At 38.5% G+C, this 26981-nt stretch overlaps 1 pseudogene; it reads left to right on the top strand.

The window, feature by feature from the left end:
* The first annotated feature begins 5299 nt into the window (after positions 1-5299).
* LOC125931842 (CCHC-type zinc finger nucleic acid binding protein-like) lies at positions 5300-5829 on the top strand (annotated as a pseudogene).
* The last annotated feature ends 21152 nt before the right edge of the window (positions 5830-26981 follow it).

The following is a 26981-nucleotide window of genomic DNA, read 5'->3' as shown; positions in this document are numbered from 1 at the left end:
GTATCCAAAGGAAAAAAGACAGTCTCTTTAACAAATGGTGCTGGGAGAGCTGGACAGCAACATGCAGAAGAATGAAACTAGACCACTTCCTTACACCATTCAAAAAATAAATTCAAAATGGATGAAGGACCTGAATGTGAGACAGGAACCATCAAAATCCTAGAGGAGAAAGCAGGAAACAACCTCTTTGACCTCAGCCACAGCAATTTCTTACTCGATACATCTCCAAAGGTACGGGAATACAAAGCAAAAATTAACTATTGGGACCTCATCAAGATGAAAAGCTTCTGCACTGCAAAACAATCAACAAAACTAAAAGGCAACTGATAGAATGGAAAAGATATTTGCAAATGACATATTGGATAAAGGGCTAGTATCCAAAATCTATAAAGAAATCACCAAACTCCACACCCAAAAAACACATAATCCACTGAAGAAATGAGAAGACATGAATAGGCACTTTTCTAAAGAAGACATCTAGAAGGCCAACAGACCCATAAAACGATCATCAATGTCACTCCTCATCAGGGAAATGCAAATCAAAGCCACACTGAGATACCACCTCACGCCAGTCAGAGTGGCTAAAATGAACAAATCAGGAGACTATAGATGTTGGAGAGGATGTGGAGAAACGGGAACATTCTTGCACTGTTGGTAGGAATGCAAACTGGTGCAGCCGCTCTTGAAAACAATGTGGAGGTTCCTTAAAAAATTAAAAATAGATCTCCCCTATGACCCAGCAATAGCACTGCTAGGAATTTATCCAAGGGATACAGGAGTGCTGATGCATAGGGGCACATATACCCCAATGTTTATAGCAGCACTTTCAACAATAGCCAAATTATGGAAAGAGCCTAAATGTCCATCACCCGATGAACTGGTAAAGAAAATGTGGTTTATATATGCAATGGAATACTACTTGGCCATGAGAAAGAATGAAGTCTGTCCATATGTAGCAATATGGATGGAACTGGAGGGTATTATGCTAAGTGAAATAAGTCAGGCAGAGAAAGACTGATACCATATGTTTCCACTCATATGTGGATTCTGGGAAACTTAACAGAGAATCATGGGGGAGGAGAAGGGGGAAATAAAAGTTTCCAAGAGGGAAGGAGGCAAACCATAAGAGACTCTTAAATACTGAGAACAAACTGAGGGTTGATGGGGGTGGAGGAGAGGGGAAAGTTGGTGATGAGCATTGAGGAGGGGACCTGTTGGGATGAGCACTCAGTGTTGTATGCAAATCAATTTGACAAAAAAATTATATTTAATATAAAAAATAAAAATAAATAAATAAAATAATTGTCACCACTTAATGAATATAGTCTTCAGAGTGTGAAGCATCCTTCAAAGTATACACACATATCTAATAAAGAATCAAAAAGTGGATAAAAAAAGAAGGATATATGATTTCACTCACGTGGAAATTGAGAAACACAACAGATGAACACAGGGAAAGGGAAGAAAAAATAAGATTAAAAACAGAGAGGGAGGGAAACCATAAGAGACTCTTAAATACAGAGAACAAACTGAGGGTTGCTGGAGGGGAGGTGGGTGTGCTATGGGTTAAACGGGTGATGTGCACTAAGGAGAGCACTTGTTGGGATGAGCATTGGGTGTCATATGCGAGAGCTGAATCATTGGGTTCTTTTCCTGGAGCCAAGACTACACTATATGTTAACTAACTTGAGTTTAAATAATAAAAGAAAAGAATAGAAATATTAATGTTAAAGGTGATTTTTGTGAGGGCTCAGAAAGAAGTAAGGCGAGCTTTAGAAAAACCTTCAGTCACCTTAGAGAATATACATACCATCATGAGCAGAATGTTGCTAGAAATGTGAATATTAAATTTTCTTATAATGAGGTCTCATATGAAAACTAGAAACATGTTATTGGACACAGAACGGAAGGTGATCCTTTTTATAAACGGTCAGAAAACTTGGATGAATTGTGATCTATCACTGGGTAAAAAGTAGCACTTGTAAATGCTGAGGAGATTTCCATGCAAAGTGTGGAAAGTATGACCTCATCTCTTCTTGCTGCTTATAGTAAAATGCAATATAAAAGAGATGTATAAAAGAATAAACTGTTAAGCAAAAAAGACCCAGCGCTTGATGATTTGGAAAATACTCAGCCTATCCAAAAAAAGGCTAAAGTGTAGTTGAACACCAATTTACAAAAGAGGTTAGGCATGTAGAACCAACCAACCATCTCAGCATAAATCTGGAGGAGATAGGGTTATCCATGATGGATCTGTGGAGAATTATCATGTCTAATAGTGTGAATTCTTTTGCATGAGAAGCACGAGAAGACAAAAATGAGGTTTTTGAGAAATTTATACCAACAAAACATTGCCAGCCTGCACTGAAATAGGCAGAAACAGGACAAAATGAAGGAAGAAAGTCCCTGAGAGAAAAGTTATGGATACAGAGTTTATGGATACATAAATGGCATTGCCATCTGTGTGGCCTGAGTCCCTGCCCTAAGAAGGCTCAGAGGGTGAGGCGTCACCTCAAGTGTGTGTGTGTGTGTGTGTGTGTGTGTGTGTGTGTGTGTATGGGGGGGGTGTATTCCAAAGTTTGAGTATCCTGACTTCAAGGACATAAAGGACAGAACTTCAAGCCACAAAATTTTCCTCTCAAGCCTTAAAACCTAGTGGAATTTTCTATGCTGGGTTGCAAATTTGCTCTAGATTGGTAACCTCTTTATGCTTTGCATTTTCTCCCTTTTAGAAAGGGAATATCTAACCTCTGTTTGTTCACTAGCATATTTTGTAAGTAAATAACATGGTGTTCAGTTCTACAGGTCTCTAGATAAAGAGGAACTTTGCCCCAGGATGAACCTTACCTTGAGTTTCACCCATTCCTGATTTGGATCATTTAGATTATGAAACTTTAAATCTTTTTAAGTTAATGTTTATATGATATTTGGGATTTAGAATTAAATATGGAATAGGTAAAGACTTTTGGAGATGTCAGGATGAGGTGAATGTATTTTGCTCAATGGAAGAATGTAAAAGTTGGTAGACAGGAGGCAGACTGTCCTTGGTTGAATGGTGTCCTTCCAAAATTCACGTCTACCTGGAATCTGTGAATGTGACCTTAATTGAATATAGAGTCTTTGTAGATGTAATCAAGTTAAGATGGAATCACACTGTTATTTTTTGTCTTTTTTATTTTAGCTTTTCTGGCATGTGTAAGGTGATATCTCATTGTATTTTTAATTTGCATTCTCCTGATGATTTTATTGATTTTAAACATCTTTTCATATGTGTTGGCCATCTGTATGTCTTCTTTGGAAAAAAAATATCTATTCAGGTCCTCTTTCAAAATGTATAGAATTATTTGATCATTATATTGTATACCTGAAGCTAATATAAGACTGTTAATTATACTTCAATTTAATAAAAATATAGTTATACTGGTTTAGAGTGAGTTTTAATCCAATGACTAGTGTCTTCATAATAGGAGGAAAGTTGGGACACAGAAAGACACAAGAAGAATGCTATGTAACAGCAGAGGCAGAGATTAGATTTATGCTGCCACAAGTCAAGGAACACCAAAGACCGCTGGAAGCTAAGGAAGATGGATAGGAAACATTCTACCTCTGATCCTCCCAAAGGAAACCAACTTTTCTGACATCTTGATGTCAAATTTCTGGCCAAGAGAACTGTGAGAGAATATATTTCTGTTGTTTTAATATGGAAATTTATGGTGATTTGTTATAGCACTTGAGTCCTGCTTAACAAAAATTAGACTCAGAGCTCTTTGGTTACTGTCTCTAGCCTAGTGACCATCAGTTGCTGCCTAGGGTGGCAATATGTACATTGTTTGTGCACCCTGGGATGGGACTGGAGATGAGCCTTTGTAAGTTATGCAGAAAAGGATACCCTCACCCCTAAGGAGAATTAAGCATAGCACTTCAGTTGGCTACTAGCCATTGGTGTTAAGGCAAAGTTAGTACTTGCTGTTGCATGCATTCTTCTAACACTCAAGGGTACCAAGGTACAAATCCATGGTAACCTGTGTCCCAGGAACAGATAATGTTTGAAAGGGGAAAAAAGAGCATTAGGAACTCAACTGTTCTCATAATGCAAAATCACATAGACCTTATTCTATACAGAGTTGGATTTAAATTTCATTTAATCCTCACAACAAGTTGAGGGACATGACATTATTTTGATTCTATAGCTAATTAGGAAACTGAAACTGAAGCAGGTCAAGTATCTTGAAGTAAAATGTAAGTCCTATTGGTAATAGAAAAATGCTGGACTCAAAGTTCTGAGCTCTTAATCAATGTGGTAGAATGACTCCCATCATTCAAGTCTGAGATGATGCTGGGAGCAATACAAATTTCCCAGTCCAGTGCCTGGGATTTTACCAAATAAATCTTGTGTTTCAACCCCAAACCCTTAGGAATAATCATCCCTGTCTCTCCTCGGTGGAAATCCTGTTGATCAATAAATATAGTCTTGTTGAGAGTGATATCACCTACTTGAGATCATTTCCACCACACACTTGAAAATGTTGGCCCTTAGAGATTCTTCTAAATTTGAAAACCTGCAGGATTGTGGAAACCCAACACGCCAACCTCCTGCATGCTTTTTGCTACTTGAACTTGTCCCCATGAAAACATAATTTCAGCATTAGGCATTATGAACATACTCTGGTACTTTGCAGGTCTGTTGAAGTTGAAGTGGGTACAGTAGGCTGTCACAGAAATGTTAGAAATAAAGTGGTAAAATACCAGTCACCAGTTAAACAAACAAACAAAACCTTGGTATATCTGTATTAATATCAGGCAAAATAGATTTTAAGACAACAAGCATTACTTGGAATAAAAACCACTATGCCATCATAAAAGAACATTTATCAAACATTAAAAAAATCTGAACTTACGTTTATCTGATAACATAGCCACAAAAACATATGAAGCAAAAATACACAGAATTAGAAGGAGGCTGTAATAAGAAACCATAACAGAGATAGAGCAGCTCCAAGAAGGAACAACATCCAGGGAGTGACCATGAACATGGCAATTAAATTGGAGTGGAAGTCAAGTTTACAGGATCATTAACATAGAAGAGAACTAAAGAGTATAATGGTAAGCAAAATAAGTAAGTCAGAGAAAGACAAATACCACATGATTTTACTCATATGTGGCATTTAAGAAATAAAACAAATGAGTAAATTAAAGAAACAGATAAACAACCTCTACCTTGGGAGCCACCTTCCCTGGGCCTGTGTCCGCGTCTCTGCCACTTGGGGTCAGCTATGATGCCCAATATCTAAATGCAGCCATGAGCAGCAATGAGTGTTTCAAGTGTGGATGATCTGGCCATTGGGCCCAGGAATGTCCTACTAGTGGAGACTATGGTCATGGAATGAAAAGCTGTGGCAGAGGTGGTTTTACCCAGGTTAGAGGTTTCCAGTTTGTTTCCCCATCACATTCAGACATCTGTTATCACTGTGTTGAGTCTGGTCATCTTGCCAAGGATCGTCATCTTCAGGAAGATGCCTGCTGTAACTGTGATAGAGGTGGTCACATTGCTAAGGAGTAGAAGGAGCTCAAGAGTGAGAACAATGTTGCTACAACTGTGGCAAACTAGGCCATCTGGCTCGTGACTGTGACCATGCAGATGAACAGAAGTGCTATTCTTGTGGAGAATTTGGACACATTCAAAATGACTGCACCAAAATGAAGTGCTATGGGTGTGGTGAAACTGGTCACTCAGCCATCAATTGCAGTAAGACAGGTGAGGTCAACTGTTACCACTGTGGCGGGTCAAGGCACCTTGCACAGGAATGCACAATTGAAACCACAGCTTAATTCTTTTCCTTTGTCACCCCTCCTTTTTCTGATTGATGGTTGTATCGTTTTCTCTGAATCCTTTCCACTGGCCAAAAGGTGGGCAGATAGGGGCTACTCCCAGGCCAGTGAGATTTAGTTGCTGTGTAAAAGGAGGAAAGGGGTCAGAAAAAATCGACTTTCTGCATTTAACTACAAAAAAAAAGCTTGTGTTTAGTTTGGTAGAAGTATTATGCATAATGATTTATTAAAGAATCCCTTTCCACACCACTGGTGAATAAAGATTGACGAATGGGAAGAGTTGAATCAAACTAGTAAGCCCATTCTGGGTTTCTTGGATATGATCCCCTGTAGGAGGTAAAACCAATTCTGGAGGTATCTATGAGCTTCCATAAATAATTTTAATTTTAGCATAATGATGGTCTTGGATTGTCTGACCTCAGTAGCTATTAAATAACATCAAGTAATATCTGTATTAGGCCTTACATACAACATACAGTTGAATGGGAGTAACCAAAATAAAAAGACAAACGTGTGTTAATGGCTGTGTGAGAAAAATCCGGATAAAGGCCTAAACAGGAACAACTTCATCACAGTGTTGATGCTGTTTAGAACACAGTTTTTCAAAGACTAAATCTAAAAGTAAACATCTGTGCTCAGGGTTAGTATAATTTGGAGTTATTCAGGAATTGCAGAGAAATGCGTTTTTGCAAAAATCAAGATGCTGTTTTTATATATTACATTCACTTAGACAACTGTGTTACATTTGTTGTAATCAGCTTTTAACAGTCAGATGGGAAAAGCAACTGAAGTCCTAGAAAATAGAAATGTAATTTTAAACAATCCAATAAAGCTGGAGGTGGAAGGGGAAAAAAAAACAGGAAGAGAGAAACCAAGAAACAGACTCTATAGAGAACAAACTTATAGCTACCAGAGGGGAGGTGGGTGGGGGGAGGGGTGAAATAGGTGATGGGGATTAAGGAGTACACTTGTCCTGATAAGCACTGGGTGTTGTATGGAATTGTTGAATCACTATATTGTACACCTGAGGCTAATACAGCACTGTATGTTAACTATACTGGAACTTAAAATAACAAATGAATACATGAATGAATGAATGAATGAATGAATAAAAAATAAAGTAAAAATAAATAAATTAATTAATTAAATAAAAGTCTTTATTAAATACAGAGAACAAACTGATGGTTGCCAGAGGGGAGGTGGAGGGGATGGACAAAATAGTAAAGGGGATTAAGAGAAGCAAACCTCCAGCAATAAAATAAAAATCATGGATATAAAAAGTACAGCATAGGGAATATAGTCAATAATATTGTAATGACATTGTATGGTGACAGATAGTGACTACACTTATCATGGTAAGCACTGAGTAACGTATTGAATTGTCAAATCATAATTCATACACCTAAAAATAATATAACATTATATATCAACCATACTTCAATAAAAATAAATAAATACATACATAAATAATTTAATTGGGGAAGGCAAAAAAAAGTAGCACTGTGGCATACACTGAGCAGAAATGAGACAAGGGTGTTTTTTTAAGAGTTATTGATTTAGTGGATTATCAAATATCACATTATAGTAAATGTTGTTTTATAAATTTTGACCGACATTTAAATAAATGTTTCTTTAGAAAAAAAATAGAGGAGTTCTTACAACCATGAGGCTTGACATCAGAATGGAACTATATTTATTTCTTAATTGAGATATAATTTCCACCTAACATTGTGTAAGTTTAAGGTGTTAATTTGATGCAGTTATTTATTGCAACATGATTACTACTGTGGTACTTGATAGCATCTCTTCCACTGCTTTATTGTTTCTTCCTAGTGATGACAACATTTAAAAAATTTTTTGCGTATAGTTCACACAATGGTATGTCAGTTTCAGGTGTACAATAGAGTGGTTCAACTTCTCTATACCTTATGCTCTGCTCACCACAACCGTGCTACCATCTATCACATACAATGCTACTACAATATTATTGACTGTATTTCCTATGCTGGGCCTTTTATTCCCATGACTTGTTTATTCCATACATAACTAGAAACCTGTATCTATCACTCCCCTTCACACATTTTGCTCATCCCCCTAACCCATCACCCCTCAAACAACAATCAGTTTGTTCTCTGTATTTATAGGTTTGAGTATGCTTTTTGTTTATTCATTTGTTTTCTTTAGATTCCACATGAGTGAAATCGTATGGCATTTCATTTCTCTTCACGTAGCATCATACTTTCAAGATCCATCCATGTTGTTGCATTTGACAAGATTTAATTCTTTTTTACGGCTATTTTTTGTCTATTTCTCCCTTCGGATCTGTTAGTATTACCATTAGTTTAGGTGCCCCAATGTTGGGTGTGTACATATGTATAATTGTTGCATCTTCTTGATGAATTTAACCCTTTATTATTATATTATGACCTTATTGATTCTTGTTATTGTTCATGGCTTAATGATATTTTGTCTGATATAAGTGTAGCTACTCCTGCTTTCCTTTGGTTTCCACCTGCATGGAACATCTTCTTGTATCCCTTTGTTTTTAGCTTGCATGTCCTGAAGGCTGTAGTCAGTCTCTTGTAAGGAGCACATGGTTGGGCTTTTTTTTTTTTAATCCATCTAGCCACTCCGTGCCCTTTGATTGGTGAATTCAATCTATATACATTTAGATATATACATATGTATATGTAGGCACTTACCAATGCCATCTTATTAATTGCTTTCTGGATGTTTTGTCATTATATTTTTCGTTATTCCTCTGTTTCTGCCTACCTTTGTGAATTAGCGATTTTCCGTGGTGATATACTTTGATTTCCCCTTCTTTACCTTTAGTGAATCTACTACAGATTTTTGTTTTGTGGTTACCATGAGTCTTACATAAAACATCTTATAGATAAAACAACTTTAAGCTAATAGCAACTTAACTTTGATCACATACAAAAGCTCTACCTTCTTACTCTCTCCATTGTTTTTGACGTCAAAATTTACCTCTTTTTATTTATTATGGTTGTTACAGTTGTTTATCTTAAATACTCTTTTCCTTTAACCTATATACTATGGTTAAGTGGTTAACACCATCCTATTATAGAATTAGAGTTTCCTAAGTCTGATTGTAAATATACCCTTAGCCAGCGTTACTAATTAGTGTCTTTATTTGAGCTTAAAGAACTCCTTTCAGCAACTATTGCAAGGCATGTCTAGTGGTGACGAACTCCCTCAAGTTTTGTTTATCTGGAAAAGACATTATTTATTCTTCATAACTTTACTGGACATTCTTGGCTGACAGGTTTTTTTGTCTCATCAATTTGAATACATGATTCCACTCTCTCCTGGCCTGTAGGGCTTCTGTTGAGAAGTCTGGTGATGGCCTAACTCTTTCTTTCTTTCTTTCTTTCTTTCTTTCTTTCTTTCTTTCATAATTTTTTCTTGCTGCATTGAGGATTCTATGTTTTTGATCTTTGACAGTTTTATTCTAATATGTGTTGGAGAAGGTCATTTTGCATTGAGATGATGGGGTGACCTATTAGTTTCATGAACCTTGATATCCAAGTTTCTTCCCAGGTTTGGGAAAGTATAAGCTATTATTTCTTTCAATAAACTTTCTACCATCTTCTTCCTCCACATTCAATATTTGTACATTTGATGGTGTCCCATTGATCACATAGGCTTTCTTTGCTCTTTTTCATTCCTCTGCCTGGGTTATTTCAAAGTTTCTATCATTGTTTTATTTCTGGTTGGTCGATTTTACTGTAGTAGAGAGGTAATTTCCTCTTGCATTTTGCATTTCAGTCACTGAATTCTTCAGCTCCAGATTTTCTTTTTGGTACTCTTAATTGTTTCTATTTACTTGTTAAATATCTCATTCTGTTTATGTATTATTTTCCTGACTTGGTTGGATTGTCCTTCTGTGTTTTCTTGTATCTCATTACATTTCTCCAAAACAGCAATTTTGAGTTTTTTTCATCAGCTATATTGCAATATTTTGTGTCTTAGAATTCAGTTGCTGGAGGATTCTTGTGATATTTTGGTGATAAGGTGTTTTCCTGATTCTACATATTTCTTGGAGTTTTGTGTTACTGCTTTCACATTGGAAGTAGCAGACACTTCCTCAAGAAGTTACTAATTGTCCTCAGGTGGGAGATATTTTTAGTTAGTCCTGATTATACCTGGGACTTCTCCAACCTGTGTGAATATACCCCTCCAGACAACTTCCTGCTTTTCCTGACTGAATTCTTTTTTTTTAAGCTTCATACGCAGCACAGAGCCCAACATGGGGCTTGAACTAACAACCCTGAGCCAAGATCAAGAGTGGGACGCTTAACCGACAGCTACACAGGCACCCTTCTTGTGACTGAATTCTTAATCTTCTGTGTCTTCCCTGGTTCTTACAACTCACCAGGCTTGGCTGCTGGAAACCTCTCTTTTGTTTTCCAGACAATAGCACTATAGTTCAAGTTTGTGATTTCTCCCTTGCTCACAGACTCTGGCTTGCTTTCTAGCATATTTGCACTTTACTGGAGCTTGCTCTTGCCAAGACAAATCAGGAGGGAGCACAAGGAATGAGTTGTAGAGTAGGGGGTATTGTGGATTTAGCACTTGTGTTATTGGGGGTGCCCATGGCCAAAATGGGGTGGGATCCTTAGATGGGGTTTTTCCAGCAGCTGGTGGGTAGGTTTCCTGCTGGAGTCCTGAACACAGCAAGAACCATGACCCTTCAATGCCCTTTGATACTCTTGTCTGTCTCTTTTCTCATCTTGTCCCACCCCCTCATAGGAGGTCCTGCCTCAATACACTAGGTGCTGCTAGAGAGAAACAGGTTTCTCTGTATCCCATACAGCTGGAATAGCCAGGTACTCACTCACTGCTCTCAATTGCCCCTATGGGAGAGGTCGCCACCAGCTATGTCAGCTCTGTACTCACTTTGAGGGAGAGGCAGCACTGGCAAAGTTCCTCTTTGCCTCTACATATTGTGTGTGTGTGTGTGTGTGTGTGTGTGTGTGTGTGTGTGAATCCATCAGAGTACTGGAATAGCTCACTGGGAAGGCTTCTATAAAGTGTCTCTTATTCATAGGTGTCTACCACAAACCGGAACTCCTCATATTTTTCCCAACCATGGCGGAGAGTGGTTAGGGCCAGTTCACTCAGTTCTCTTGGCTACACAGCCAGTACAGAGGTCTGCCTGCCTCTTTTCTGATGCACTTGGTAGGCAAGACTCCTCCTAGATCCCTTGGAGTGTGATGTTGGATCCCAAAACTCTCACAGAAGTACTCTTGTTCAAGGATGGATGCCATTTTTTGAAGACAGAAAGGACAAAATGAGGGAAGTCTTACCCCCCCCCATAATGCTAATTGCACTAGCCAGATTAATTTTATATACAGATATTGAAATCACTCAGGATTTTGATAAGATTACATATAGGAACTCTGAGTAAGGGAAGCTCATAGATGATGGCAGCATAGGAGGATGCTGGGCTCACTTTGTCCTCCTGATCACTTAGATTCCACCCACATCTGCCTAAATAACTCAGAAAACCACCAGAAGACTAGCAGAATGGACTCTGTGGAGCCAAATGTAGACAAGAGGCCCATGGAAGAGGGTAGGAAGGGCAGAGAGGCAGTGCACGCTACATAGACTGGCGGGAGGGAGCCAGGGCAGTGGAGGGGCAGCCAACCCACCCGGCAAGGGAGAGCCCCTGAGTCTGACTTGCAAAAGCGGAGGGGCCGGACGTAGTATGTTCTGACAGCCAGCAGCACTTAACATCTGGAATGTTATAAGTCAACAGCTCTGCTCAGAGAGCGGGAAGGCTAGAGGACAATGGGAAAGAGAGTGGCTGAGCCCCTGAGGACAGAGCTCAGCTTGGCGGGGAACCCAGGCTCTGGCCAGCACCATCTCTCTCCCAACCCCAGCCAAAATCCCAAAGGGAACCAGTCCCCATCAGGCAACTTGCTTGCACCACACAAACACCGAACGCTGTGCTTCTGTGGATCCATCCCTCGGACGGGTCTGCTTCCCTCCTGGTGCCACAGGGCCCCTCCTGAAGTGGACCACTGAAGGCAAAGCGAGCTGAGTCTGTCCCTCCTGCCCCTGTGCACCTTGCAGAACCACCCCAGCTAATAACCCAGATCCAACAGAAGCAGCACCACAAGCCTGGCACTGTGCAAGTAGCCCAGACAGGGGCCATACAACTCCACAGTGAGTCCTGCCCCTGGGAGAGGGGAAGATAAGGTACACACTAGTCTGACTGTGGCCCCAATGGTGGGCTGGGGGAAGACATCAGGTCTGGCTGTGGCCCCATTCACCAACGCAATTTACTCCAGACAGCACAGAGGAAGAGCCCTGCAGTTCTGCGCCACTCCGGGCACTATCCAAAATGACGAAATGGAAGAATTCTACTCAAAAGAAACTCCAGGAAGTAGCGACAGCTAACGAACTGATCAAAAATGATTTGAGCAATATAACAGAAAATGAATTTAAAATAATAGACATAAAACTAATTGCTGGGCTTGAAAACAGTATACAGGACAGCAGAGAATCTATTGCTACAGAGATCAAGGGACTAAGAAACAGTCAGGAGGAGCTAAAAATGCTACAAATGAGCTGCAAAATAAAATGGAGACTACCACAGCTCAGATTGAAGAGGCAAAGGAGAGAATAGGTGAATTAGAGGATAAAATTATGGACAAAGAGGAAGTTGAGAAAAAGAGAGATAAAAAAAATCCAGGAGTATGAAGGGAGAATTAGAGAACTAAGTGATGCGATAAAACCCAATAATATATGCGTAATTGGGATTCCAGAGGAGGAAGAGAGAGAGAAAGGTGCTGAAGGTGTACTTGAAGAAATCATAGCTGAGAACTTCCCTGATCTGGGGAAAGAAACAGGCATTGAAATCCAAGAGGCACAGAGAACTCCTTCAGAAGTAACTTGAATCGATCCTCTGCACAACATATCATAGTGAAACTGGCAAAATACAAGGATAAAGAGAAAATTCTGAAAGCAGCTAGGGAGAAACATGCTCTAACATATAAAGGGAGACCGATAAGACTAGTGACGGATCTATCTCCTGAAACTTGGCAGGCCAGAAAGGAACAGCAGGAAATCTTCAGTGTGATGAACAGAAAAAAATATGCAGCCAAGAATCCTTTATCCAGCAAGTCTGTTATTTAGAATAGAAGGAGAGATAAAGGTCTTCCCAAACAAACAAAAACTGAAGGAATTCATCACTACTAAACCAGCCCTACAAGAGATCCTAAGGGGAATCCTGTGGGAGAAATGTTGCAAGGATCACAAAGTACCAGAGACATCACTACAAGCATGAAAACTACAGACATCACAATGACTTTAAACCCACACCTTTCTTTAATAACACTGAATGTAAAGGGGCTAAATGCTCCAACCAAAAGACATAGGGCATCAGAATGGATAAAAAAAAAAAAACACCCACCTATTTGCTGTCTACAAGAGACTCATTTTAGACCTGAGGACACTTTAAGATTGAAAGTGAAGGGATGGAGAACTATCTAACATGCTACTGGAAGTCAAAAGAAAGCTGGAGTCACCATACTCATGTCAGACAAACTAGACTTTAAATTAAAGGTTGTAACAAGAAATGAAGAAGGGCATTATATAATAATTACAGGGTCTATCCATCAGGAAAAGCTAACAATTATAAATGTCTATGCGCCGAATACAGGAGCCCCCAAGTATATAAAATAATTAATCACAAGCATAAGCAACCTTATTGATAAGAATGTGGTAATTGCAGGGGACTTTAATACTTCACTTACAACAATGGATAGATCATCTAGACACAGGATCAATAAAGAAACAAGGGCCCTGAATGATATACATTGGATCAGATGGACTTGACAGATATATTTAGAACTCTGCATCCCAAAGCAACCTAATATACTTTCTTCTCAAGTGCACAAGGAACATTCTCCAAGAGAGATCACATACTGGGTCACAAAACAGCCCTTCATAAGTATACAAGAAGTGAGATCGTACCATGCACACTTCCAAACTACAATGGTATGAAGCTTGAAATCAACCACAGGAAAAAGTCTGGAAAAGCTCCAAAACCATGGAGGTTAAACAGCACCATACTAAACAATGAATGGGCCAACCAGGAAATCAGAGAAGAAATTAAAAAATACATGGAAAGAAATGACAATGAAAATACAACAATCCAAATGCTTTGGGATGCAGCAAAGACAGTCCTGAGAGGAAACTACATTGCAATCCAAGCCTATCTCAAGAAACAAGAAAAATCCCAAATACAAAAATCTAACAGCACACGTAAAGGAACTAGAAGCAGACAGCAAAGACAGCCGAAACCCAGCAGAAGAAGAGAAACAATAAAGATCAGAGCAGAAAGAAACAATATAGAATCTCAAACACCTGTAGAGCAGATCAATGAAACCAAGAGTTGGTTTTAGGAAAAAATAAACAAAATTGATAAACGTCTATCCAGGCTTCTCAAAAAGAAAAGAGAGATGACCCAAATAGATAAAATCATGAATGATAATAGAATTATTACAACCAATCCCTAAGAAATATATGCAATTATAAGGGAATACTATGAAAAATTAAGTGCTAACAAACTGGACAACCTGAAAGAAATGGACAAATTCCTAAACACCCACACACTTCCAAAACTCAAACAGGAAGAAACATAAAGCTTGAACAGACCCGTAACCAGTGAAGAAATTGAATCAGTTATCAAAAAACTCCCAACAAATAAGAGTACAAGACCAGATGGCTTCCCTGGGGAATTCTACCAGACATTTAAAGCAGAGAGAATACCTATTCTTCTCAAGTCATTCCAAAAAATAGAAAGGGAAGGAAAACTTCCAGACTCATTCTATGAAGCCAGCATTCCTTTTACTCCTAAACCAGACAGAGATCCACTAAAAAAGAGAACTACAGGCCAATATCCCTGATGAATATGGATGCAAAAATTCTCAATAAGATACTAGCAAATCGAATTCAACAGCATATAAAAAGAATTATTCACCATGATCAAGTGGGATTCATTTTTGTGCTGCAGGGCTGGTTCAACATTCACAAATCAATCAGTGCGATACATCACATTAATAAATGAAAATAAAAGAACCATATGACCCTGACAATCGATGCAGAAACAGCATTTGACAAAATTCAGCATCCTTTCTTAATAAAAACACTCGAGAAAATCGTCATAGAAAGAACATACGTAAACATCATGAAGGCCGTTTATGAAAAGCCCACAGCTAATATCATCCTCAATGGGGAAAAACTGAGAGCTTTTTCTCTGAGAGCTTTTTCCCTGAGGTCAGGAACACGACAGGGATATCCACTCTCACCGCTGTTGTTTAACATAGTGTTGGAAATTATAGCATCAGCACTCAGACAACAAAAGGAAATCAAAGGCATCAAAATTGGCAAAAATGAAGTCAAGCTTTCACTTTTTGCAGATGACATGATATTATACATGGAAAACCCGGTAGACTCCACCAGGAGTCTGCTAGAACTGATACATGAATTCAGCAAAGTCGCAGGATACAAAATCAATGTACAGAAATCAGTTGCATTCTTATACACTAACAATGAAGCAACAGAAAGACAAATAAAGAAACTGATCCCATTCACAATTGCACCAAGAAGCATAAAATACCTAGGAATAAACCTAACCGAAGATGTAAAAGATCTGTATGCTGAAAACTATAGAAAGCTTATGAAGGAAATTGAAGAATATATGAAGAGATGGAAAAACATTCTGTGCCCGTGGATTGGAAGAATAAATATTGTTAACATGTCAATACTACCCAAAGCTATCTACACATTCAATGCAATCCCAATCAAAATTGCACCAGAATTCTTCTCGAAGCTAGAACAAGCAATCCTAACATTTTTATGGAACCACAAAAGGCCCCGAATAGCCAAAGTAATTTCAAAGAAGAAGACCAAAGCAGGAGGCATCACAATCCCAGACTTTAGCCTCTTCAACAATGCTGTAATCATCAAGACAGCATGGTATTGGCACAAAAACAGTCACATAGACCAATGGAATAGAATAGGAACCCCAGAACTAGACCCACAAAAGTATGGCCAGCTAACATTTGACAAAGCAGGAAAGAATATCCAGTGGAAAAAAGACAGTCTCTTTAACAAATGGTGCTGGAAGAACTGGGCAGCAACATGCAGAAGGTTGAAACTAGACCACTTTCATACAGCATTTACAAAAACAAACTCAAACAAATTCAGATAAAGGACCTGAATGTGAGACAGGAAACCATAAAAACCCTAAAGGAGAAAGCAGGAATAAACCTCTCTGACCTCAGCAGAAGCAATTTCTTACTTGACACATCCCCAAAGGCAAGGGAATTAAAAGCAGAAATGAACTATTGGGACCTCATGAAGATAAAAAGCTTCTGTATGGCAAAGGAAACAATCAATAACACTAAAAGGCAACCAACGGAATGGGAAAAGATATTTGCAAATGACATATCAGACAAAGGGATAGTATCCAAAATCTATAAAAAACTCACCAAACTCCACACCTGAAAAGCAAATAATCAAGTGCAGAAATGGGCAGAAGACATCAATAGACACTTCTCTAAAGAAGACATCCAGATGGCCAACAGGCACATGAGAAGATGCTCCACGTCACTCCTCATCAGGGAAATACAAATCAAAACCACACTCAGATATCACCTCACGCCAGAGTGGCTAAAATGAACAAATCAGGAGACTATAGATACTGGTGAGGATGTGGAGAAATGGGAACACTCTTGCACTGTTAGTGTGAATGCAAACTGGTGCAGCCACTCTTGAAAACAGTGTGGAGGTTCCTCAAAAAATTCAAAATAGATCTACCCTATGACCCAGCAATAGCACTGCTAGGAATTTACCCAAGGGATACAGGAGTGCTGATGCATAGGGGCACTTGTACCCCAATGTTTATAGCAGCCACTTTCAACAATAGCCAAATTATGGAAAGAGCCTAAATGTCCATCAACTGACGAATGGATACAGAAATTGTGGTTTATATACACAATGGAATACTACGTGGCAATAAGAAAGAATGAAATATGGCCTTTTGTAGCAACGTGGATGGAATTGGAGAGTGTTAAGCTAAGTGAAATAAGTCATAGAGAGAAAGACAGAGACCATATGTTTTCACTCTTATGTGGATCCTGAGAAAGTTAGCAGAAGCCCATGGGGGAGGGGAAGAAAAAAAAAGAGGTTAGAGAGGGAGAGAGCCAAAACATAAAAGACTCTTAAAAACCTAGAACAAACTGAGGGTGGATGGGGTGTGGGAGGGAGGGCAGGGTGGGTGATGGGTATTGAGGAGGGCACCTGTTGGGATGAGCACTGGATGTTGTATGGAAACCAATTTGACAATAAATTTCATTAAAAAAATAAAGATGTGTAAGCTGGAAAAAAAAAGAAACTCTGAGTAACATGTAAAATATCTGACAAAGATGAATATGTTGGTTTTATTTCCTTTCCTTTTTCTTCCCTCCCTCCCTCCTTCCTTACTTCCTCCCTTCCTTCCCTTTCTCTCTCTTTATTTGAGGTATAATTGAGATATCACATTATATTAGTTTCAGCTGTATAATATAATGATTTAATATTTGTATATATTGTGAAATGATTATGACAATAAGCCTAGGTAAAATCCATCACCAAACATAGTTACAATGTTTTTGTTGTTGTTGTTGTTGTTGAGAACTTTTAAAACTTATTCTCTTAACAATTTTCAAGTATGCAATGCAGCATTATTAACTATAGTCACTATGCTGTACATTTCATCCCCATGACTTATTTTATAACTGGAAATTTGTCACTTTTGATTCTCATCATCCATATTACCCATCCCCCAACCACTGGCCTCTGGCAATCCCCAATTTGTTCTCTGTATCTATAAGCTCAGATTTTTTTCTAGAATTCATATATAAGTGTGATCATATGGTACTTGTCTTTCTCTTTGTGTTTTATTTCACTTACCATTATGCCTACACAGTCCATCTATTTTTTCCCAGATGATGGCAAGTTTTTATTCTTTTTATGGCTGAATAATATTCCATTGGGTATATGTGTGTGTGTATAATCACATACATATAAAATATACATTTACAAATGTGCATTCATATATACATATATAGTATACTTTTAAATATATAAATATATGTATAAATCCCATATACATATAATATCTGTATCTATATCTATATCTATAATCACAATTCCTTTATCCATTCATCCATCAGTGGACACTTAGGTTGTTTCCGTGTCTTGGCTACTGGAAATAATGCTAAAATAAATATATGGGTGCATATCTTTTCTTGAATTAGTGTTTTTCATTTTCATTTTCTTTGGACAAATACCCAGAAATGCAAATGCTGGATTATATGGTAGTTCTAGTTTAAATTTTCTCAGAAACCTCCATAATGTTTTCCATAATAATTGGTTGCACCTATTTCCATTTCCACCAGCATTGCATAAGGGTTCCCTTTTCTCCACATCCTCTCAAACTCTTGTTATTTCTTCTCTTTCTGCTAATAACCATTCTAACAGGTGTGAGGTGATATCTCACTGTGGTTTTGCTTTGCATTTCCCTGATAATTAGTGGTGTCGAGCATCCATTCATATGCCTAGTAGCCATCTGTATGTCTTCTTTGGAAAATTGTTTATTCAGATCTTCTGCTCATTTTTTAATTGTTTTCTTTGTTTGTTTGTTTGTTTGTTGTTTTTATTGTTGCTATTGAGTTGTGTGAGTTGTTTCTATAGTTTGGATGTTAGCCACTTATATATAATTTGCAAATGTTTTCTGGCATTCCCTCAGCGAGAAATGCAAGTGTTTTCACTTTGTTGAGTGTTTCTTTCGCTGTGCAGAAGCTTTTTAGTTTGATGTAGATGGCTTGTTTATTTTTTACTTTTGTTGCCTTTGCTTCTGGTGTCAAATCCAAAAAAAAAAAATCATGACCAAGATTGATATCAAAGAGCTTACTGCCTATGTTTTCTTCTAGGGTTTTATGGCTTTAGGCTTCATATTCCAGTCTGTATACCATTATCAGTCCATGTTTTTGTATGGTAGAATAGGGTGGTCCAGTGTCATGCTTTTGTATATGACTGGCCAGTTTTCCCAACATCATTTATCAAAGAGCCTTTCCTTTTCCCGCTGTATGTTCTTGTCTCCTTTGTCATGAATTAACCATATATGCATGGGTTTATTTCTGGGGCTCTATTCTGTTGCACTGATCTATGCGTCAGTTTTCATGCCAACACCATACTGTTCTGGTTATTAGAGCTTTGGAGTATTGTAGCTTTGAAATCAGGACAGATGCTGCCTCCAATTTTGTTCTTCTTTCTCAAGATTACTTTGGCTATTACGGGTCTTTCATGGTTCCATACAAACTTTAGGATGATTTGTTTTATTTCCATGAAAAAAGAAAACGTCATTGGAATTTTGACAAGGATTGCATAGTATCTGTATGTTGCTTTGGATAGTATGGACATTAAAACAGTATGAATTCTCCCAATCCATGAGCATGGAATATCTTTTCATTTATTTGTGACTTTGACAATTTATTTCATCAGTGTGTTATAGTTTTTGGTGTACAGATCTTTCTCCTCCTTGGTTAAATTTACTTGTAAGTGCTGTAGTCTTTTGGATGCAATTGTAAATAGGATTGTCTTCTTAATTTCTCTTTCTCATGGTTTGTTATGAGTGTATATAAATAGTATTTGCATACTGATTTAGTGTCCTGCAACTATACTGAATTTGTTTATAAATTCTAACAGTTTTTTTTAGTGAAATCTCTCGTTTTTTGTTTTTTTTTTTTTTTACATAAAATATCACGGAATCTGCAAATAGTGACATTCTTGTTTATTCCTTTCCAGTTTGGTTGCTTTTCATTTCTTCTCCTTGTCTAATTGTTCTGGCCAGGACCTCCAATACTATGTTGAATAAAAGTGGCACGAGTGGGCATTTTTGTCTTATTCCTGATCTTAGAGGAAAAGCTTCCTAATTTTCACCATTGACTATAATGTGAGCGGTGGACTTGTCAAATATGGCCTTTATTATGTTAAGGTACACCCCGTGTATAACCACTTTGTTGAGAGTTTAGATAGGTGGATGATGGATTTTGTCCATTGTTTTTCTGTATCTATTTTGATATTTCTATGACTTTTATCTTTCATTATGTTAATGTCGTGTATCATATTGTGTGATTTGTGGACATTGAGTCATCCTTGCATCACTGGAATAAATCCCATTTGATGATGGTGTATGATCATTGTAATAGATTCGGTTTGCTAATATTTTGTTGACAATTTTTGCACCTATGTTCACCAGAGATACTGGCCTATAGTTTGTTTGTTTGTTTGTTTTGTAAAGTCTTTCTCTGGTTTTGTTATCAAAATAATGCTTGCCTTGTAAAATGAACTGGAAGTGTTGTCTCCTTTTTAATTATTGCTAATATTAATATTAATATTAATATTTTGGTAGAATTTCAGAAATATTGGTATTAATTCTTTTTTTAAAGTTTTAATTTAAATTCCAGTTAGTTCACAGACAGTGTATTATTATTTTCGGGTGTAGAATTTAGTGATTCAACACTTACACATACAATACCCAGTGCTCATCACAACAAGTGCACTCCTTAATCCTCATCGCCTATTTGAACCATCCCCCACCCACCTCCCCTCTGGTACCCATCAGTTTGTTCTCTATAGTTAAGAGTCTGTTTCTTGGTTTGCCTCTCTCTCTTTCTGTCCCTATGATAGTGTCTGTTTTTTTTCTTAATTCCACATATAAGTGAAATCATATGGTATTTGTCTTTCTCTGACTGACTTATTTCACTTAGGGTAATATTCTCCAGCTCCATCCATGTCGTTGCAAATGGCAAGAATTCATTCTTTTTTATGGCTGAGCAATATTCCATTGTTCTTTATCCATTCACCAGTCGTTGGGCACTTGGACTGTTTGCATAATTTGGTTACTGTAGATAATGCTGCCATAAACATCGGGGTGTGTGTATCCTTTGAATTAATATTTCTGTATTCTTTGGGTAGTGCAATTGCTGTATCATACCATCCTTCTATTTTTAACTATTGGAGGGACCTCCATACTGTCTTCTACACTGGCTGCATCAGTTGGCATTCCCACCAACAGTGTAAGAGGGTTCCTCTGTCTCCAGATCCTCACCAAAACCTGTTGTTTCTTGTATTGTTGATTTTAGCCCTTCTGACAGGTATGAGATATCTCACTGTAGTGTTGATTTACATTTCCCTTATGATCAGTGATGTGGAGCATCTTTTTATGTGCCTGTTGGCCATATGGATGTCTTCTTTGGCAAAATGTCTGTTCATGCCTCCTGCCCATTTTTGAATTGCATTATTTGTGGGGGTTTTTGGGTATTGAGTTGTATAAAAGTTATTTATATATTTTGGATACTAACTGTTTATCACCTATGTCATTTGCAAATAGCTTCTCCCATTCCAGAGGTTGTATTTTATTTTTATTTTTTTTAATTTTTTAACGTTTTATTTATTTTTGAGACAGGGAGAGACAGCATGAACATGGGAGGGTCAGAGAGAGGGAGACACAGAATCTGAAACAGGCTCCAGGCTCTGAGCTGTCAGCACAGAGCCCGACGTGGGGCTCGAACCCACGGACCGCGAGATCATGACCTGAGCCGAAGTCAGCCACTTAACCGACTGAGCCACCCAGGCGCCCCCCAGAGGTTGCATTTTAGTTTTGTTCATTGATTCCTTTGCTGTGCAGAAGCTTGTTATTTTGATCAAGTCCCAATGGTATATTTTTGCTTTTGTTTCCCTTGCTTCAGGAGGCATATCTAGTAAGAAGTCGCTATGGTCGATGTCAAAGGGGTTACTGCCTGTGCTCCTTCTATGATTTTCATGGATTCAGGCCTCACACTTAAGTTTTTAATCAATTTTGAGTTCACTTTTGTGTATGGTGTAAGATAGTGGTCCAGTTTCATTCTTTGGCATGTTGTGGTCCAGTTTTCCCAATACCATCTGTTGCAGTGACTGTCTTTTTCCCATTGGATATTCTTTCCTGTTTTGTCAAAGATTAATTGACCGTATAGTTGTGTCTTCATTTCTGGGTTTTCTATTCTGTTCTATTGATCTACGTGTCTATTTTAGTGTTAGTACCATACTGTTTTGATCACTACAGCTTTCTTTTTTTTTTTTACGTTTTTTATTTATTTTTGGGACAGAGAGAGACAGAGCATGAACGGGGGAGGGGCAGAGAGAGAGGGAGACACAGAATCGGAAACAGGCTCCAGGCTCCGAGCCATCAGCCCAGAGCCTGACGCGGGGCTCGAACTCACGGACCGCGAGATCGTGACCTGGCTGAAGTCGGACGCTTAACCGACTGCGCCACCCAGGCGCCCCGATCACTACAGCTTTCTAATATAACTTAAAATCTGGAAATGTGATGCCTCCAGCTTTGCTTTCCTTTTTCAAGGTTGCTTTGGCTCTTTGGGGTCCTTGGTGGTTCTGTACAGATTTTAGGATTATTTGTTCTAGCTCTGTGAAAAATGCTGTTGGTATTTTGATAAAGATTGCATTAAATGTGGAGATTGTTCTGGGTAGTGTAGACATTTTAACAATATTTATTCTTCTGGTCCATGAGCATGGAATGTCTTCCCATTCCTTTGTGTCCTCTTCAATTTCTTTTATCAGTGTTTTATAGTTTTCAAGAGGTCTTTCACCTGTTTGGTTAGGTTTATTCCTACGTATTTTATGGTTTTGGTGCAATTGTAAATGGGATCGATTCCTTAATTTCTCTTTCTGCTGCTTCATTATTGGTGTATAGAATTGAAAAAGATTTCTGTATGCTGATTTTTGTATCCTGCAACTTTACTGAATTTGTGTATCAGTTTTTGCAATTTTTTGGTGGAGGCTTTTGGGTTTTCTATATAGCATATCATGTCATCTGCAAATAGTGAAAGTTTTATTTCTTCCTTGCTGATTTGGATGCCTTTTTATTCCTTCTGTTGTCTGATTGGTGTGGCTAAGACTTGTAGTGCTATGTTAAATAACAGTGGTGAAAGCAGACATCCCTGTGCTGTTCCTGAACATAGAGGAAAAACTCTGTTGTTCACCATTGAGGATGATACTGTGAGTTTTCCATATATGGCCTTTATTATGTTGAGGTACGTTCCCTCTGAACCTACTTTGTTGGGAGTTTTTATCATGATTGGATGTTGTACTTTGTCAAATGCTTTTTCTGCATCTATTGACCTGATCCAATGGCTTTTATCCTTTCTTATATTAATGTGGTGTATCGCATTCATTGATTTGGGAATCTTGCACCACTCTTGCAAACCAGAAATAAATTCCACTTGATCGTGGTGAACCTAATGAATGGGTTCATTTTGCTGGTATTTTATTGAGGATTTTTGCTTCCGTGTTCATCATGGATATTGGCCTGTCATATTCTCTCTCTCTCTCTCTCTCTCTCTCTCTCTCTCTCTCTTCCTTAGTGGTGTCTATCTGGTTTTTGTATCAGAGTAATCCTGGACTCATAGAATTTATTTGGGAGTTTTCCTTCCTTTCTTTGGAATAGTTTGAAAATAGTAGGTATGATCTCTTTAATTGTTTGGTAGAATTCGTCTGTGAAGTCATCTGGCCCTGGACTTCTGTTTGTTGGGAAATTTTTGATTACTGATGCAATTTCTTTTCTGGTTATTGGTCTATTCAGGTTCTCTTTCTTCCTGTTTCAGTTTTGGTGGTTTATATACTTCTAGGTTGTCCAATTTGTTGGCATATATTTTTTTCCTAATGTTCTCTGATTTGTATTTCTGTGGTGTTGATTGTTATTTCTCCCCTCTCATGTATGATTTTATTTAACTGGGTCCTTTCTCTCTTCTTTTTGCTCAGCCTGTCTAGAGGTTTATCAATTTTATTAATTTTTTTCAAAGAACCAGCTCCTGTTTTCATGATCTGTTCTATTGTGTGTGTGTGTGTGTGTGTGTGTGTGAGCGTGTGCATGCGTGTTAGTTTCTATAACATTTAATTCTGCTCTGATCTTTATTATTTCCTTCATCTTGCTAGCTTTAGACTTTAATTGTTCTTTTTCTAGCTCCATTAGGTATAAGGTTAGGTTGTTTTTTTTGTTTTTTTTTTGTTTTTGTTTTTATTTTTGTTTTCTTTTAGATTTTTCTTGCTTCTTAAGGTAGGCCTGTATTGCTATATACTTCCCTCTTTCGACCACTTTTGCTGCATACCAAAGGTTTTGGACCTTGTGTTTTTATTTCACTTGTTTCCATGTATTTTTTTTAAATTTCTTCTTTGATTACCAAGTTGAACCATTCATTGTTTAGTAGCATGTTGTTTAATCTCCATGTATTTGTGGCCTTTCCAATTTTCCTCTCCTGGTTGACTTCAAGTTTCATAACATTGTGGTCAGAAAAGATGCATGGTATGATCCTAATCTTTATTTGTTGAAGCCTGATTTGTGACATAACATGTGACTTGTTGTGGAGAATGTCCCATGTGCACTTGAAAAGAATGTGTATTCTGCTGTTTTAGGATGGCATGTTCTGAATATATTTGTCAAGCCCATCTGGTCCAGTGTGTCATTCAAAGCCATTGTTTCCTTGCTGATTTTCTGTTTAGATGACCTGTCCGTCGCTGTAAGTGGGGTGTGAAAGTCCCCTACTATTATTGTATTATTCTCAATTAGTTCCTTTATATTTGTTATTGTTTTATGTATTTGGGTGCTTTCATGATGGGTACATAAAAATGTACAATTGTTATATTTTCTTGTGGAATTGTCCCATTTATTATGATATAGTGTTCTTCTTCATCTCATGTTACAGTCTTTGTTTTAATGTCTAGTTTTTCTGATATAAGTATTGCTACTGCAGCTTTCTTTTGACGTCCACTTGCATGGCAAATATTTCTCCATCTTCTCACTTCCAATTTGCCTTTGTCTTTAGGTCTGAGATGAGTTTCTTGTAGGTAGCATGTATATGGGTATGGATTTTATCCATTCTCACACCCTGTGTCTGTTGATTAGAGCCTTTAGTCCATTTACATACAATGTAATTATTGATAGGTATGTATTTAGTGCCATTTTATTGCTTGTTTTGTGTTTGCTTGTTTGTTTGATTTTCTTCTGGAGGTTTACTCTGATGCTTTCTTCTCTTTGTCAGTTGTGGTCTTTCCTTCCTTTCCACTCAATGAATCCCCTTTAGTATTTCCTACAGGACTGGTTTAGTGGTCATAAACTCCTTTAGCTTTTGTCTGGGAAACTCCTTATGTCTCCTATTCTGAATCATAGACTTGCTGGATAGAATAGTTTTGGCTGCAGATTTTTTTTTCCATTCAGTACTATGAGTATACCATGCTACTCTCTTCTGGCTTGCCAAATTTCTGTTGAGAACTCCCAAGCAAGCCTTATGGGGTTCCTTTGCAAGTTAAGGACTTCTTTTGTCCTGCTGCTTTTAAGATTTTTTTTTCTTTATCACTATATTTTGCCAGTGTAATTATAATATGTCTTCACATGAGTCTGTTTTTGGTGATTTAGGTGGGAGTTCTCTGTGCCTCCTGGATCTGGATATCTGTTTCCTTCCCCAGATTAGGGAAGTTTTCCACTATTATTTCCTCAAATAAATTTTCTGCCCCCCTTTCTCTCTCTTCTTCTTCTGGGACTCCTGTAATATGAATGTTATTACATTTGATGGAGTCACTGAGTTCCCCAAGCCTCTTCTTGTGTTGTGTAAGTCTCCTTCTCTCTTTTGTTCAGCTTCATTGCTTTCCATCGCTTTGTCTTCTAGGTCAGTAATTCGTTCCTCTGCTTCTTCCAGACTGCTGTTCATTACATCAAATGTGTTTCTGGTCTTGCCTATTGCACTCTTTATCTCTGATTGATGCTTTTTTTTTTAACTCTATGGTAAGGGTCTCGCTGATGTCTTCTGTTCTTTTCTCAAGCCCAGTGAGTATCCTTATGATCATTGCTTTAAATTCTCCATCAGGCATGTTATATCTGTTTCACTTAGATCCCTAGCCATGGCCTTATCTTGTTATTTCCTTTGGGATTAATTAATTCTTCTGTCTTTGCATTTTTGTCTAAGTCTCTGCCTTCTTCTGTCCTGTAAAAGTCAGTTATGTTTCCCACTCCTGAGAGTAATGGCTTTATGAAGAAGAGGTCATGTAGTGTTCAGGGCCTGGAGCTCCAGGAAGTGTCTCTGGTGTGGGCTAGGTGCACACTGCTACTGTGTTTTGGCTGCTCTATCCTTCAGGCCAATCATCTGCAGAGGCTCTCCTTGCCTGCTGTGGGCAGTGTTTGGTTCATGGCCAGAATATGGCAAGTTTTAACTAGGTGTTAAATGAGACCTGATAGTACTTCCACTGGAACTGAAGCCCTGCAGAACTCTCTGGTCAGAAGACATAGTGTGGGCAGGAGTTTCTTCTCATCTTCTGGGGAAGGGGCCTGCCACACCAAGACTGAGGCAAGCTTGACTGAGAAGGGCAGTCCCATCAGGACACAGGGATGTGGGGCTTGGTGAAAGCTAAGTAGGCAGCCTGTGTTGGCACTGCACTGCTTCCTGCATGTGGCTCTGTGTTTACGCTGAGGGTCGGGGGAGAGAAATGGCACCAGTCAACTCCTTTGTCCTCAGAGAGACGTCTCTGTGAACACTGCCTCTCAGGGAAGCACTCTGAGAAGTGCAAATGATCTCTCCCCTGTGTGTCCCAGGCATTTATCAGATCACTGCTTCCATCCTGTCTGCCTCCAGGTTATTTGCCTGCCTTCTCTTCAGGAATAACGCATTACCCTCCACACTGTATCCCAACCAAGACTGCTGACCTTTAACACTCCAGGCTTTAGAGATGTGGTGTGGGCAGGGCCTTATGCCAGTCTTCTGGGGGAGGAGCCCACCACACTGGGACTGAGGCAGGCTTGACCAAGAAGGGCATTCGCCAGAGTGGAGGGGTGTGGGGCTTGGTGTAAGCAAGTTAGGCAGCCAGTGTGGGTGTTGTGCTGCTTCCTGCAGGTGGCTCTGTGTTTATACTGAGGGTCAGGGAAAGGAAATAGCTCTGGCCAGCTCTTTTGGCCCGGGAGAGGCATGTCTGCGAATGCGGCTTCTCAGAAATACAGTCCAACAAGAGTGAATAAGCCCCATGTGTGC

This window comes from Panthera uncia, chromosome X (assembly GCF_023721935.1).
Source record: "Panthera uncia isolate 11264 chromosome X, Puncia_PCG_1.0, whole genome shotgun sequence".
Taxonomy (NCBI): Eukaryota; Metazoa; Chordata; class Mammalia; order Carnivora; family Felidae; genus Panthera; species Panthera uncia.
This window is presented reverse-complemented; position numbering and strand designations above follow the sequence as displayed.